The sequence below is a fragment of the Vitis vinifera genome, chromosome 5 (genome assembly GCF_030704535.1).
Source record: "Vitis vinifera cultivar Pinot Noir 40024 chromosome 5, ASM3070453v1".
In the NCBI taxonomy this organism is placed as follows: domain Eukaryota; kingdom Viridiplantae; phylum Streptophyta; class Magnoliopsida; order Vitales; family Vitaceae; genus Vitis; species Vitis vinifera.
Window position 1 is genome coordinate 24,186,851 of NC_081809.1, and position 16,302 is coordinate 24,203,152.

A 16,302-nucleotide genomic window follows, 5' to 3' on the forward strand; every position below is an offset into this window, starting at 1 on the left:
GCTTACAATTGGGTGAAAGCCAAACTGAATTCACTCTTCAAGCTCTTCTCTGAGTCCATCACTGAAGCTCTTCTGGGGCTCAGATCTTTTGTCACATCTTGCTGTGAAAAACTCAGGGAAGTGCTTTCAGGGATCAACACCCAGCTGGACAACTTGTCTGGGAAGAAAATGGTGGTTGGGATGGTTCCTGAGGAGAGTTGTCTTCAGGGTGAGATGAAGATGCTGGTTCAGAAGATGAGGGCGTCGGTGGAACAATGGTCGGGGGTTGGGAACAGCCCTGAAATGAAGGCTGCACACCTGACATCGAATTGGTTTCTTGATTTGGTTGAAGGGTTCATTGAGTTGTTGGAGTATGCCTACAAGCAGCCTTTGACCCTCATACCTGTTCTTCTTGAAGGCTATTTTATATACCGAAGCAGTTACAAGAAGGCTGGTGGAGTGAGGAGAGCTATGAGGGGTCAAGGGAAAGCTGCCATGACCATTTTTACTCTAATAAATTTGATTGTATCATCAACTATCCTCTTCTAGTTTAGGGTGAGGTTTATGTAGGGTTCATGTGAAGCTGAGCTTTTGTTAGGATGTCTGAAGTTGTCCCTTCCTGTGTTGTGTCATGTGTGTTGATGACTGTAAAAATTACTACTATATTATAATAAATTGTAATACATCTCTGATGTCTTTTCATATTGATCTGGATGGACTGAGTTGTGTTCTTATTGCCATTTGTGTCTCAAGTGGCTTGTTGAGTTGAGATCAAATTGGTGATCAATTTGGGTTGAGGAATGGGGATCTCACATGGTAATGAAAAGAAAAAGTTGGGGGGGGGGGGGGGGGGGGGGGGGGGGGAGGGGGAAAGTGAAAAACTTAACTTAAAAGCTTTACTTTCAATCATTTTGCATATTGGTACCATTATTTTTTAAAATATTTTCTAAAAAAATAAGTGAAATCAATTGAAAATAATTAAAATATGTTAAAAAAAAAAAATCACATTTCTGTAATAATTTTCGAAAATGATTGATAATCAGATGTGTTTTCATATTTTTTTGCTTCTTAAAAATACAAAAGTATTCTAAAATTAGTTGCATTTTTTATTTTTTATCCTAAATGATTTGAAGCTATAGGGTTAAATATTGAACAAGCTCGAACTTAAGACCTCGGTTTATTGTTGAAGGGCACTACTACTGAGTTAGATTCCAAAACCAATATAAGGCTCTTCGAATTCTAAATTCCACCCTTTTGATGTTTTCATTTTCTTTTTAACCCTTGATCAATCTTCAATGATCTTAATTAAAAGTGCCAAAATCGAAAACCTAAACCCTAATAAACTAATGGGCCTAATTTGAACTCATGAATAATGACATGATAATAACACAACCAACACAATTTAGAATCGTTATAAATTGTAACTTTAATCTCTATTTATTCCATTGTATACAAAGTCTAGAATCGTTACACAAAACCTAATCCAATTATGTATGACCAATCACAATTTACCTCATGGACCTCCAAAACATATTGGATTTTTGTGGTGTTAAAGATGAACCCCACATTGTACCATAAGATGAACCCAATGGGAGGATTAGCTTCATCACACTCACTGCATACTTGTGCTCACTATGCATTATCAATAGTGTAACTAGCTAAATTCACGACAATTTGATTCGATGAGATTATTACTTTTCAGATTGTTTTTCTTGTCTCTCAAAAACTTTGGACTTTAGTGTCTAATAGAAAATTATTTTTTAAAACAATTTTCCATATATCTTTAAAGACAAAAAAAAAAAAAAAAAAAATTCTAAATTAAAATACACAACAATCAAACTTTAATTGAAACTCGGATTTTATTTTTTTTAAGTTCTTAGGTATATTGCATAGAATATTCCAAGAAATAATTGAAAATATAGAAAATACTTCAAGAACTTTTACATTATACATAAGTAGATAATTCCTTGTTTGAGAACTATTTTATTAAATATTGTTTTTCGAAAATATAACGAAATAGACCCTTAGTATTAAACAATTGTGAGTTTAATACTATTATTCAAGCACATATTCTTGTTAATGGAATAGATATAAAATTAGACATGTACATATACCTTGAACATCATGCATGTTAATATGGAACGGTTGTTCTTTATATATCCAAGTCATGTTAATAACTACGTCAAGAGGAATGCATATATTAGAATTCGCACATTTAATCAAGTTTGATTTCAATCAAATTAGGATTAGTTAAATAGTTTAGAGATTAATTATAATTAATTAGAATTAATTTATTAGTAAGGTAAAAATTAATTTTGATCTAGCATGTTGAATATTTTTCATTCTTTTTCTATAATTGCCCCTCAACCAAACAACCATACTTTTGAAGTAGGTCATCCCAGTGTCAAACTAAAGTTATTGAAGTCACACTAGACTATACCTTGTTGGGCCAATCAAACCATCAAAATTTCTCTAATATTGAGTAACTTTTTATAATTTTTGTTTTTCTTTCTTCACTATTTTTAAGAATTATTACATACTTGAAACTTCTTATCTTTTAGGACATTAAGTTTTAATACCACATCTTTTTATTTTTATTTATTTATTTATTATTTTTTAAAGTCTTTCTATCTTTACAATTAATAACTATTTTTTCATTTCTTGTAGACTCTTAAGTTTCTAGGTACTAACTTTTTTTCACATCCATTATTTTTAAATTTATAAATCATACATGTATAGGTACCGTATGGTAGAAACATAATACTCTTTATAAATTAATAAATTATTCATTTATTAATAAATCAATAACCACTCTAAGAAAATAATTTCCCTCAATCCCAAGAGTATTAATATTTTATGGGGGTTTTACCATATATATTTATAATGAAGTTTAGCTTTTGCATGCTTTTATGACAAAAAATATTAAAATAATAAAATGATAAAATATAAAGCCAGAAAAATATGAATTAAATAAATAATGAACTTTTGTTTCATTCTTAATATATGATATATCTTCTTTATAATTAAATATATAATTTTATTATTTAATAAAATAAAAAATATTAATACATTTACATTTCATCTTTGTTATGATTTAATATAGTAATATTAAAGATATTTTAAGTTTTTTAATTATATATATTAAACTTTCTATAATTATTTTTAATCTTAATAATATATAAATTATATATTCATGATGTTATATTATCATCACGGTTCGTTCACAGTTCCATCGATCCATCCATTGAATTGTGACTTTGTAACTTTTTCAATTCAATTGTCATCATAGTTCCGAAAACATTAATTCAAACTCATCAAGTTATTAACAATTTTTTCAATTCAATAATCGATTTGGTTTTCAAACATTGGCTCAAACTAAGGGTGACAATTCGTGCTAACGGGTCATGTTTGTATCATGTCAAAGTTTAAGCATTAATTCTACAATGTAGGTCAACTCAAGCAAGGTAAGAATAATATTTGAGTTAAAAATATAAACTCAAATACAACTTAATTATTAAACATATAACAAACCATGTAACCAATTTAACAATAAGGCTCTCATATTTAGTAATGTGGTTGAATTAAGTCTTGTATAAGTCTATATGATTAATATTTCGATCCGTCATACTTATCATTCGATTGACCTATTTATTTAAAACAAATTTAAAATGAATCATATATATAAGTTAAACATATTAGAATTATATTAGATTAATCAACATGATTATTAAATATATCAATTCAAGTTAAATTTGCATTATTCATGTTGGCCTAAAATTAACCTATCTATTAAACAAGTTATACCGTTCGAATTTGACCCAATCATGATTATACATAATTATAATCCATGAAAAATGTGTTAAATTTGAATCATGTTGATGAATCGTATCAAGCTTTGTTACCCTTAATTCAAACTCATTAAATTAAAAGTTCAACTAAAGTATTGATAGGTATCTTTTTGACACCATACAAAAAATTATCACCAATAAAAAAATGTTACCTAAACAAACAATTCCTTTGCTTCGTATATATTTTGGGTTTGATATTTTTTTTATCTTTCATGTAATCTTATTACCTTATACTTAAGTTATCTTTATTCAATAATCTATATTTTCAGTATACACATGAATGAATAACAAGCTCGATAGGAGCCCAATTGATGCGACAATATTTTCTTTCAAGTTATTTAGAAAAAAAGAAATAAAAAATGAAGAGATCGGATATGCCTTTGGAAAGGTAACTGAGCTTGCTGTTTTGTGAATATGCCATTGGTTATAATTAAAGAGTCCTTCTGCTGCATCCAATCATGTGGCAATACTTCCTGCCATACAAATGCCCAAACACCCACGTCTAAGTAAAGCAGTCACTCAGTGCAGGAAAAAGCTAGGTGTAAGTTGGGAACTAAACACCCTAGACTAAGCAAAGCACTCAAATCGTACTGGAAAAGTTTGGGCTTTGTAGATTACCTTTGTATCAAGATTATCTTTGTAGATCAAGTGTGTGCCACACCACCCAATCCCTCCCTGCTCCAGAAAGGAAGATTCCAGATTTCTTCCATGCGTCTTTATTTAATCCCCCACAGGACTCATTCAACTTCAGCAGTGGCCATCCTCAAATCTGAGAGGAAAAACAAAGTGAAGGTTAGAAGGGTGGTGTGTGTGTGATCAGCAATGGAGAAAGAGGGAGAGGGAGTCCCAGCAAAAGAGAGCATTTTAGTGACTGTTTTGGACAAGATAGACGGGGCTTGCACTTGGGTGAAAGAAAAAGTGAAGTCAGTCTTCAGTTTCTTCAGTGGAGCTTTTCGAGGGTTGAGGTCGTTTTTCACCTTTTCTTCTGAAAAACCTGAGGAGGTGCTTTCAGGGAGCAACACCCAGATAGACAAATCCTCTGAAAAGAAACCGATGGTTCAGGTGGCTCCTGAGGAGGGAGAGAAAGTGGAAGTGGTGGTTGATCAGGACGCTTCTGTCCCAGCAAAAGACAGTTTTTTTGTGCGTGTTTGGAACAAGATACATGAAGCTTGGACTTGGGTGAAAGACAAAGTGAAGTCAGTCTCGAAGCTCTTCATCACTGAGTCCATCACAGAAGTGCTTTCAGGGATCAACACCCAGCTAGACAACTTGTCTGGGAAGCCAAGGAAGGTTGGGGAGGTTCCTGAGGAGGGTGGTCTTCTGGATGAGATGAACAGGCTGCTTCAGAAGATGAGGAAGTTGGTGGATCAATGGTTGGGGGTTGGGAACAGCCTTGGAATGAAGGCTGCACGCCTGACAGTGAATTGGCTTCTTGATTTGGTTGGAGGGTTCATTGAGTTGTTGCAGAAAGCCATTAAGGAGCCTTGGACCCTCATACCTGCTCTTATTAAGGGTTTTTTGCTATTCCTCAATTTCAAGAAGGTTGATGGAGTGATGAGAGATGTGAGGTGTAAAGAGAAAGCTGACATGGCCATTTTTACTCTAATACATCTCATTGTACCATCAACTAACCGCTTCTAGTTTAGGGTGAGGTTTATGTAGGGTTTATGTGAAGTTGAGCTTTTCTTAGGATGTGTGAAATTGTTCCTTTCTGTGTTGTGTGTTTCTGCTTGTTTTGAAAATAATTGATAATGAGATGTGTTTTCCTATTTTTTGCTTTTAAAAAAATGATTTGAATATATGGGGTTAAATGTCGAATGGGCTCGAAAGTAAGACCTTGGTTCATTTTTGGAGGGCCTTTACTTTTGAGCTAGATTCTAAAGCCAACATAAACCTCTTAGAATTCCAAATTCTACCCGTTTCATATAGACACTCCATGGTTGTTTCCTTCTTTCATTTTCTTTTTAACCCTTTTAAACCTTGATCAATCTTCATTGATCTTAATTAAAAGTGCCAAAATCGAAAACCTAAACTCTAACACTATAACGGACCTAATTTGAACTCATGTATTATGATACGGTGATAATAACACAATAACAATAATTTAAGATAAAGTTCAACTTTAATACTTATTTATTCCATCGCATACAAAGTCGAGGATCGTTGCACAAAATCTAATCCAATTATGTCATTATCAATCACAATTTACCTCATGGACCTCTAAAACATATTAGATTTTTGTGGTGTTAATTAAGATGAACCCCACCTTGTACCATAAGATGAACCCTATGGGAGGACTAGTTTCATCACTATACTTGTGCTTGCTAAGCATTATCAATAGCATAACTAGATAACTTAGTAAATATGGATGGTGGCTAGTATTCAACCAGCTTTTATTTTTCATCAGATGAGATTATTACTTTCCAAATTGTTTTTCCCCATCTCTCCAAAACTCTAGATTTTAGTGTCTAAAAGAAAATTAGTTTTAAAACAATTTTCTATATATCTTTGAAGGCAAAAAAAAAAAAAAAAAAAACAATTTTCTAAATTAAAATACAAGACAATCAAACTTTAATTGAAACTCTGGATATTTTTTTAAACAACTTTTTTTTTTTAATTTTTAGGTATTTTGTATAGAATATTTTAAGAAGTAATTGAAAAATATAACACATACTTTAAGAACTTTTATATTATACATAAGTGGATAATTCCTTGACAAAGAATTTTGCTTGGGAAACAATTGGAAACTATTTTATTAAAATATTGTTTTTAGAAAATATGGCCAAATAGACCCATAGTATTAAACAATTGCAAGTTTAATACTACTATTCGAGCACATATTCTTGTTTATGGAATAAATATAAAATTAGATATATACATAATGTTTGAAAAATTGGAATTTTTCGTCAAAATATCAGTGAAAAATCGGTTATCAGTGATGGCCAAAATGAAATCGGCCATCGATAATCAGTTGGGCGAAAAATTTGCAAAATCATCGATATATTAGCAGAAAAGCGAAATATCAAGGATAAAATTGAGAGTGGGACAACATGCGCATGGGGGATAAGGGATAACGACATCAAAAGATCTTGAATAGATTCATATTTTTAAGAAAAAAAATGACAAAAACACATTTGATTATCAATTATTTTCAAAACAAGTTGTTTAAGATCTTGGATCACTTTTCCTCCTCTAAATCTTTATATCCTTCTCCTTTAAGTTGCTTTGAAATGCAAGTTAAAAAGTAAAAAAATTCACAAAGTGTTTGAGCTATAAATTTATGGCATCATTGTTAGAACTCTGATTGTCATTGCAATGAGTTACTACAATTTTGTTGATTGTTGGCTTCATTTATACTTCATTTCCATTTGAGGAGATAAAAAAATATTACAAATAGGGATCAACTATTAGGGTTATTGAAGATAATCCAGTTTTGACCCGCTTAATATCTAATAAGGTTTTTGGGTTCTCGATCATAAGGAGTTGAATGTGAATTCAATTATGAAATATAGTTTTTTGTTTTTGGCCCTTTTATTTTTTATTTTTAATGTATATTTATGCACAAAAATAGTATAATATTCTTAGTTTTCTTTATATCAGAAACAAAAGATATATTAATTATGAAGATTTCATGAGAAGAACAAGGAATCCTCCTCACAAATACCAAAATCTAATCAGAAGGCATAATGAACTACTCCACCATATAAGGAGATTTATCTAAAAAAAATATAGACCACACACAGATGTCATCTCCTCAAGTTCGGGCTACGCTCCTCTCATTGCTCATCCAACCCTTTTTGCCTATATACATATTGCAAATTGAGAAGAAGACAATATTCTTAGTTGATGGACTGAACCAACCTAGAGAATCATCTTGTAAAATTAACAAAGAAACAGAAGATGACATCTCAGAATTGTAATGAAATATTTGATACTGCAACTATAACAAGTAGCTTGAGGAATAGCTGAAATTTATCAGGTGTAGGTCGTGTTTGGAACAAAAGAATCAGGAAGGATGCAGTAACCCAGTACCTGGAAGGTGCTTTACATAAGGATGTAGAGGATCGTGAAGGATACAGCAACCCAGTACCTGATAGAAGGCGCCTTACACGAGGATGTTTGGAATCATGAAGTTTGTTCATGCTTGTGGAAAATCGAGAAAATCAAGAAGATGGTTGAAAGTCAAAGGAAGTAGTGGAAATGCACGCCAAAAGGGAAAATGGCAGCAAAAGATTATTGAAATCTGGATTCTATTGCCTAAAGAAAGTCCGAAGATGATTATTTAAAATCAGAGTTATTTGGATGAAGGTGATTTTGAAAACATAATTCAAAACATGTAAAATCACGGGGAAAACAAGAGGGGTGCAGAAGGAATAGGGTAGTGTGCACCAGAGTGGCCATGTCGGAATGAGGTTTGGGGGTCTGGCTTTGACTGCATTGCTGGTGGTGCTCGATATGATGAGGAATATGTCTTATCTTCCAGGAATGGGATTGGGTTGGCGTTAGCATGGGCCTAGTGAGTTCATGAATATCCCAAATCACGATGTACCATTCGGACTCGGATTCATCCCTATTGAGGCCGATTATAGATATATGGCGCAATTGCGTAAGGATCGGGTGATGGCCCGACTGACTCATACACCATTTGATTATCCTGTTCGCCTATACACCTTGAGCTTAGCGGATTACTTCATGAGGGTGTTGGAGCCATAGACCCATTCAAACGGGATCATTGGGGGACTCAGCACTACTCAGGAGGCTGAGCTACAATGCCTCATCCATCAGCAACAGTTGAGTGATGGAGGCCCTGACACTTTGACATCTGTGTTTATCACCCTATCATCTTGAGATCGTATGAGCCTTATGACGCTCTATTTCCTGGATGAGATCGATGAGCACGAGACATTTGTCGAGATCGAAAATATAGTGAACGGAGTTGTGCCACGTGACAAGTACGTTGACGAGATGCACACTATGAGTATTAGCCAGATTGAGGAGATAGTTCAGCCTGAGCTTGCTTCACCATTTGATCTTTTCAGGGTGTCCGTCATCGAGATTGCTAAGGAGATCCTAACTGCCCCTGCTCTGGAGTCTATAGAGGATGTTTTAGATGTTGATGATTTGTTTGAAGACTTTGTTGGCCTAGTTGAGGGAGCGTCCGACTTTGTGGATCCACCTATTTCATTTGATGTTTTATCGGGATTTGTCTCCATTTCTGACGATGTTCATGACTTTTCATTTATAGATTTGAGCATTTTCGAGCATTTGCCTGTCTCTTGTGATATCACTTTATCTGCACCCTCTTCACCCACATCACAGATATTTGATATAGATGATGAGATTGTACAACATGATTCAGATGATGACTCATCTTCTACTTCTGATTCGAGTCCTGGTGATAAGAGAGTTTCACCTGCCAGAGGAGATGTTGAGATTGTTGATTTTGGTACAGTAGACCAGTCGAGGGAGTTGAGGATTGGATTGGACTTGTCTATGGATGAGATGGATGGCCTTGCCTGATTGCTCATATCGTATTTGGATGTTTTTACATGATCCTATGAGGACATGCCGGATCTTGATTCATCCATAGTCCAACATCACTTGCCACTTCTACCTCATGTCAGACCTATTAAGCAGAAGTTGAGGCGATTGCACCCTTGTTGGAGTTTGCAGGTGAAAAAATAGATTCAGAAGCAGCTCAGTGTGGGATTTTTATCAATGGTCAAGTATCTCGAGTGGCTGGCCAATGTCGTCCCTATTCCTAAAAAAGATGGCAAGGTGAGGGTCTGTGTTGATTTCCAAGATCTCAACAAGGCCAGTCCTAAGGATGATTTTCCTCTCTCACACATTGACATGCTAGTTGACAGTAGGACAGGTCACTTGATGTTGTCCTTCATGGATGGATTTTTTGGGTACAGTCAAATTCTGATGGCTCCAGAGACATGGAGAAGACGTCCTTCATTATCGAGTGGGGTATTTACTGCTACAGAGTGATGCCGTTTGGTTTGAAGAATGCATGAACTACTTATCAAAGAGTAATGACTACTCTATTCCATGACATGATGCATCAGGATGTCGAGTTTATGTAGACGACATGATAGTGAAATCCTAAGATAGAGTAGATCACCTAGCAACTTTGGAGAGATTTTTTGAGTGGATCAGGCAGTTCAGATTGAGACCGAATCCCAAGAAGTGCACTTTTGGAGTGACTTTTGGGAAGCTCTTGGGATACATGGTCAGTGAGAGAGGTATAGAGGCAGATCCAGATAAGACAAGAGTCATCCTTGACATGCATGCACCGAGGACTGAAAGAGAGATCAGAGGTTCTTGGGTAGGCTTCAGTACATCAGCAAATTCATTGCCAAATTGACGGACATCTGTGAGCCCATTTTTCGACTCTTAAAGAAGAGTCAACCTACTGTTTGGAATGATCAGTGCCAACACGCATTTGAGATGATCAAAGAGTACTTGTTGTCACCTCCAGTCTTGGTGCTTCCTACACCGGGCCGTCATCTACTCCTAAACTTGTCAGTCTTATATGTAGTTTTGGGTTGTATGTTGGCTTAGCTTGACGATTCGAGTAGGGAGCGAGCTATTTATTATTTGAGTAAGATGATGTTAGATTATGAGACGAGATATGTCATGATTGAGCGCTACTGTTTGGCATTGGTTTGGGTCACTCGTCGACTGAGACATTACATGATTGACTATTCAGTGCACTTGACATCTCGTTTAAATCCTCTTAGATATTTGTTTGACAGGCCCACTCTGGTCGGTCGCCTCATGAGATGGTTGGTACTTCTAACTGAGTTTGACATCCATTATGTCACTCAGAAGTCCATCAGAGGGAGCATTCTTGCAAATCACCTAGCCTCATTACCAGTTTCTGATGGTAGAGCTATTGATGATGATTTTCCAGACGAGGATGTTGTTGCTGTGACTAGTCTGTCAAGTTGGCGCATGTACTTTGATGGTGCAGCCAACCATTCTGGATACATAATAGGCATCTTGTTGATATCCTCTCATGGTGATCACATTCATAGATCTATTCGTTTGGCATTCTCAGATCGACATCCTGCCACAAACAATATTATTGAGGATAAGGCTTGTATCTTAGGATTAGAGACAACTCTTGAGCTCGGGATTAGACAGATGGAGGTGCTTGGTGACTCCAATCTAGTGTTGAGACAGATTTAGTGTGAATGGAAGACTAGAGATGTTAAGTTTAGGCCTTACCATGCATACTTTGAGCTATTGATTGAGAGATTTGATGTTTTAAGATATACATATCTGTCTAGAGTACAGAATCAATTTGTTGATGCCTTAGCTACTCTAGCTTCCATGATTGATATTCTCGCCAATGCTATTATTCACCCCTTACTAATTGAGTCGAGATCTGCTCCTGCCTATTATTACTTGATTGATGAGGCAAAGTTTGATGATGGCTTGCCTTGGTATCACGGCATATACCAGTTTTTGAGACTTGGCACATATCCTAAGGCCACCACAACCAAGAATAAGAGAGCATTGAGATAGTTGGCCGCACGATTCGTGATTTGTGGCGAGACTTTGTACAAACGATTAGTTGATGGGATGTTACTATTGTGCCTAGATCGCGCCATCGAGTGGGAACGCATCGTGCAAAATGCGAGGTCCACAATTACAAGTAAAGAAAAAAATTATATATACTTGAATCTTTTTCAACTTTCTTAACTATCCTTTACAACATCATCATCTTTTTAATTGAAGAATAAATTTTTTTAAAAATATAAGACCCCTTTAGCTATATTTTCTTTTACTTATTTAAAAAAAAAAATTTAAGTTAAAAAGAACAAAAAAAAAAAAAAAATAGAAAAACAGTTTTTTTTTAGTATTTTTTAAAAATAAGGGTGTTTGGCAAGTTCTTTATAAAATTAGTTTTAAAAAAATTGTTTGGGCAAGTTGTTTTTAAAAATATTTTTTATTTTGATTTTTTAAAAATACTATAAAATCAATTTATATAATATTAATTAAATTTAATTCAAATTTTATTAAAAGTGAAAATAATTTTGGTAATTATAAATAAATAGTTTTTTAGTAAAATATGAATTGCAAAATTATAATAAAGTCATAAATTATATTTTTATAAAAAAATACACTATTTTTTATATGTTATAAAAGTATGGATATTAACATATTTGAAAAGCATAATTAATTTTTTTATTAAAAATAAACGATAATAATTTATTTAAAATCAAATAAAATGTAATCATTTTAACATGTAAATGAGTCAAGTTTAAATAATTTATAAAAATATAATTATATATAGAAAAGAAATTATAGACATTATGGATCAATTTTTATCCATAGTTTTTTTGTATTAATTGGATTACTATTTGAGATTCAAATTAATTTTAAAAATCTCTAAACTTATTAATGAATCAAATGTATTAAGTTTTACTTAATTTGAAGTTTATTTGTCTAAAGAAATATATAAGTAAGTCATTCAAGACCAAATTTTGTTCATAAATTTATGGTATTAAGTGGATCATTATTTAAGCTTTTAGTTATTTTTAGAAATTATTAAACTTGTTAATGAATCTAATACATTAAGTCTTCACTTGATTTGAAGTTTATTTACCTAATGAAAATTTTGTAAAAATATGATTTCATACAAAAAAGAAACTAGCCAAATCATTAAAAATAAATTTTGATATATGATTTTTTAATATTATTGAGGTGTATGACTTTTCAGTAATAATTAAATAGTTTTTTGAGTCTCAAAATATTTTTAAAAATTAATAAATTTTATATATTAAGTATAGTTTGATTTGAAATTTATTTGTTTAATGAAAATTGTAAAGAAATTAAAGAAAATTAAGAAAAACAACATGGAATTCAAAGAAATATTATATTTGAAGATAGAAAGAAAAGATATCATATTTAATTTTATCCACTTTTTATACATATTTTTAAATTTTCTCAATGTTTTTCTTTTGATTATAAAAATTGGTAAATATAACTTTTATTTGTTTTTTAAAAATTGTTCCATATTTCACTTTTTTTTTTTTTTTTTTGTTTTAAAAAGAATACTATCAATTTTTTAATTTTTTAATTTTTAAAACTAAAGAACTATTTTTAATAATTATATTTTAATTTATGATATGTATATATATAATGTATGTGTACGTAAATCTTTCTAGAATCGGATTGGTCATTAAGTCAAAAAAATTATTGGATAAAAGTTGATTTTTAGAATTGATGGTCAAATTTGTGATCTCATAAATATATGATTTATATTTTATTAAAATTAAAATAATTAAAAATTTTAAACATATTTAATTATTTTATCTTTAATATTGATTGATGAAGCCATGATAAATATAAAATTTATCAACCCATTAATATTTTCAATTTTATTGAATAGTGGAGATTTAACCGGTTAACATGAAATAAAATTTAAGTATTTAAATACATTCACATTTCAGTAACCATATACTAGCTCTCAAATTTAATTATTGCTTACATTGCCTTGTTTCCATTCCAATTACGTTTTTGGTCTAAAAAGTGTTTTCGGGAAAATCACGTATCAAGTGTATTTTTTGAAAGTATTATAACTAATTTTTTAAAATTATAAACTTTTTCAAATGATTTATCCTTATTTGATAATTGGTTTTTAAAACAGCTTTTCTTTCTTTAGAATTGAAAAAAATAAAAAAAATATGTTTGATAACCATAAAACAGAAAACAATTTTTTATTTATAAAATATAAAAAACAATTTTTTATTTGTAAAAAATAGAAAACGGTTTCCTATTGAGAAAAACAAAAACACGATATTTTTAAAGACAATCTTTTAATTGTTTTTAATTGTATTTACTTGTTTTCTTAGAATTGTTTTAAAAAATAATTATATAAATATGAAAAATGAATAAAAATAAAATATTATATAGAAAAAATATTTTTAAAACATGTTTAAAAATAAAAATAAAAAGAAGTTAAAATCATTTTAAATTTTCGAACAAACTTTAGTTTTATAAAATATTAGAAAATGATTTTTGAAAAATTGTTTTAAAAAACTGTTTTTTAAAATTATTTTCTAAAATAATTTTTAAGCCAATTTCTTATTTTATTTTATTTTTAAAAATGTTTTTTAAAATAATTATGAAACGGACTCTTAGTTTAATTTATAGCTAATTAGGATTGGTTTACGATTAATTGAAGTGAATTAAAATGATTTATAACTAGATTAAAAATTAATTTTCTCTCAGGCATAAACTAACAGCATCTTCATCTTTTTTTTGCTTTTGTTTTGTACTCTGGTGGTTTGGCAACCAAGCAACCTTACTTTTGCTGTGAAGTGGTCCATGTGAATAAGTTCATCATATACAAGTATATTTTTTGTCCCTACTTTTGCTGTGAAGTGGCCCATGTGAGTGAGTGTTCATCATATACAGAAGCTGCCTACTCGGTATGCCATTGGCTTAGAGACCTGTGAGTTTTCCTGCTTCATCCAATCCTCTGTCAACACATGATCAAGCTCTCCAAATAGTAGGTTCTAGAACTCCCCAGAATGAACCTAGTAAAGCCAGTGAAACCAAACACCCAAGTCAAGTTCAGTCAAGCTCTTTATTCTGTACTGGAAAGGAATTCGGAACCACCCAAGAAATATCATCTCCCATCCTAAATATCAAGATTACCCTTGTAGATCAAGTGTGTGCCACCCCACCCACTTCCCTCCTTGCTCTCAGAAGAAGATTCTAGATTGCTTCAGTGCCTCTTTACTTAATCCCTCTCACTCACATTCAACTTCACCAAGCTCAGATCTGAGAGAAAAAACAGAGTGAAGGGTAGAAGTGTAGTGTGTGTGTCTGATTAGCAATGGCGGGAGGGGGAGGGGGAGAGGGAGAGGGAGGCCCAGCAAAAGAGAGCATTTTTGTGAGTGTTTCGAACAAGATAGATGAAGCTTACAATTGGGTGAAAGCCAAACTGAATTCACTCTTCAAGCTCTTCTCTGAGTCCATCACTGAAGCTCTTCTGGGGCTCAGATCCTTTGTCACATCTTGCTGTGAAAAACTCAGGGAAGTGCTTTCAGGGATCAACACCCAGCTGGACAACTTGTCTGGGAAGAAAATGGTGGTTGGGATGGTTCCTGAGGAGAGTTGTCTTCTGGGTGAGATGAAGATGCTGGTTCAGAAGATGAGGGCGTCGGTGGAACAATGGTTGGGGGTTGGGAACAGCCTTGAAATGAAGGCTGCACACCTGACATCGAATTGGTTTCTTGATTTGGTTGAAGGGTTCATTGAGTTGTTGGAGTATGCCTATAAGCAGCCTTTGACCCTCATACCTGTTCTTGTTGATGGCTATTTTATATACCAAAGCAGTTACAAGAAGGCTGGTGGAGTGAGGAGAGCTATGAGGGGTAAAGGGAAAGCTGCCATGACCATTTTTACTCTAATAAATTTGATTGTATCATCAACTATCCTCTTCTAGTTTAGGGTGAGGTTTATGTAGGGTTCATGTGAAGCTGAGCTTTTGTTAGGATGTCTGAAGTTGTCCCTTTCTGTGTTGTGTCATGTGTGTTGATGACTGTAAAAATTACTACTATATTATAATAAATTGTAATACATCTCTGATGTCTTTTCATATTGATCTGGATGGACTGAGTTGTGTTCGTATTGCCATTTGTGTCTCAAGTGGCTTGTTGAGTTGAGATCAAATTGATGATCAATTGGGGTTGAGGAATGGGGATCTCACATGGTAATGAAAAGAAAAAGTTGGGGGGTGGGGGGTGAAAAACTTAACTTAAAAGCTTTACTTTCAATCATTTTGCATATTGGTACCATTATTTTTTAAAATATTTTCTAAAAAAAATAAGTGAAATCAATTGAAAATAATTAAAATATGTTAAAAAAAATCACATTTCTGTAATAATTTTCAAAAACCTGTTTTGAAAATGATTGATAATCAGACGTGTTTTCATATTTTTTTGCTTCTTAAAAATACAAAACTAATCTAAAATTAGTTGCATTTTTTATTTTTTATCCTAAATGATTTGAAGCTATGGGGTTAAATATTGAACAAGCTCAAACTTAAGACCTCGGTTCATTGTTGAAGGGCACTAATATTGAGCTAGATTCCAAAACCAATATAAGGCTCTTTGAATTCTAAATTCCACCCCTTTGATGTTTTCATTTCCTTTTTAACCCTTTTAACCCTTGATCAATCTTCAATGATCTTAATTAAAAGTGCCAAAATCGAAAACCTAAACCCTAATAAACTAACGGGCCTATTTTGAATTCATGAATAATGACATGATGATAATAACACAACAACAAAAATTTCGAATAAAGTGTAACTTTAATCTCTATTTATTCTATCGCATACAAAGTCTAGAATCGTTACACAAAATCTAATCAAATTATGTATGATCAATCACAATTTACCTCATGGACCACGGAAACATATTGGATTTTTGAGGTGTTAAAGATGAACCCC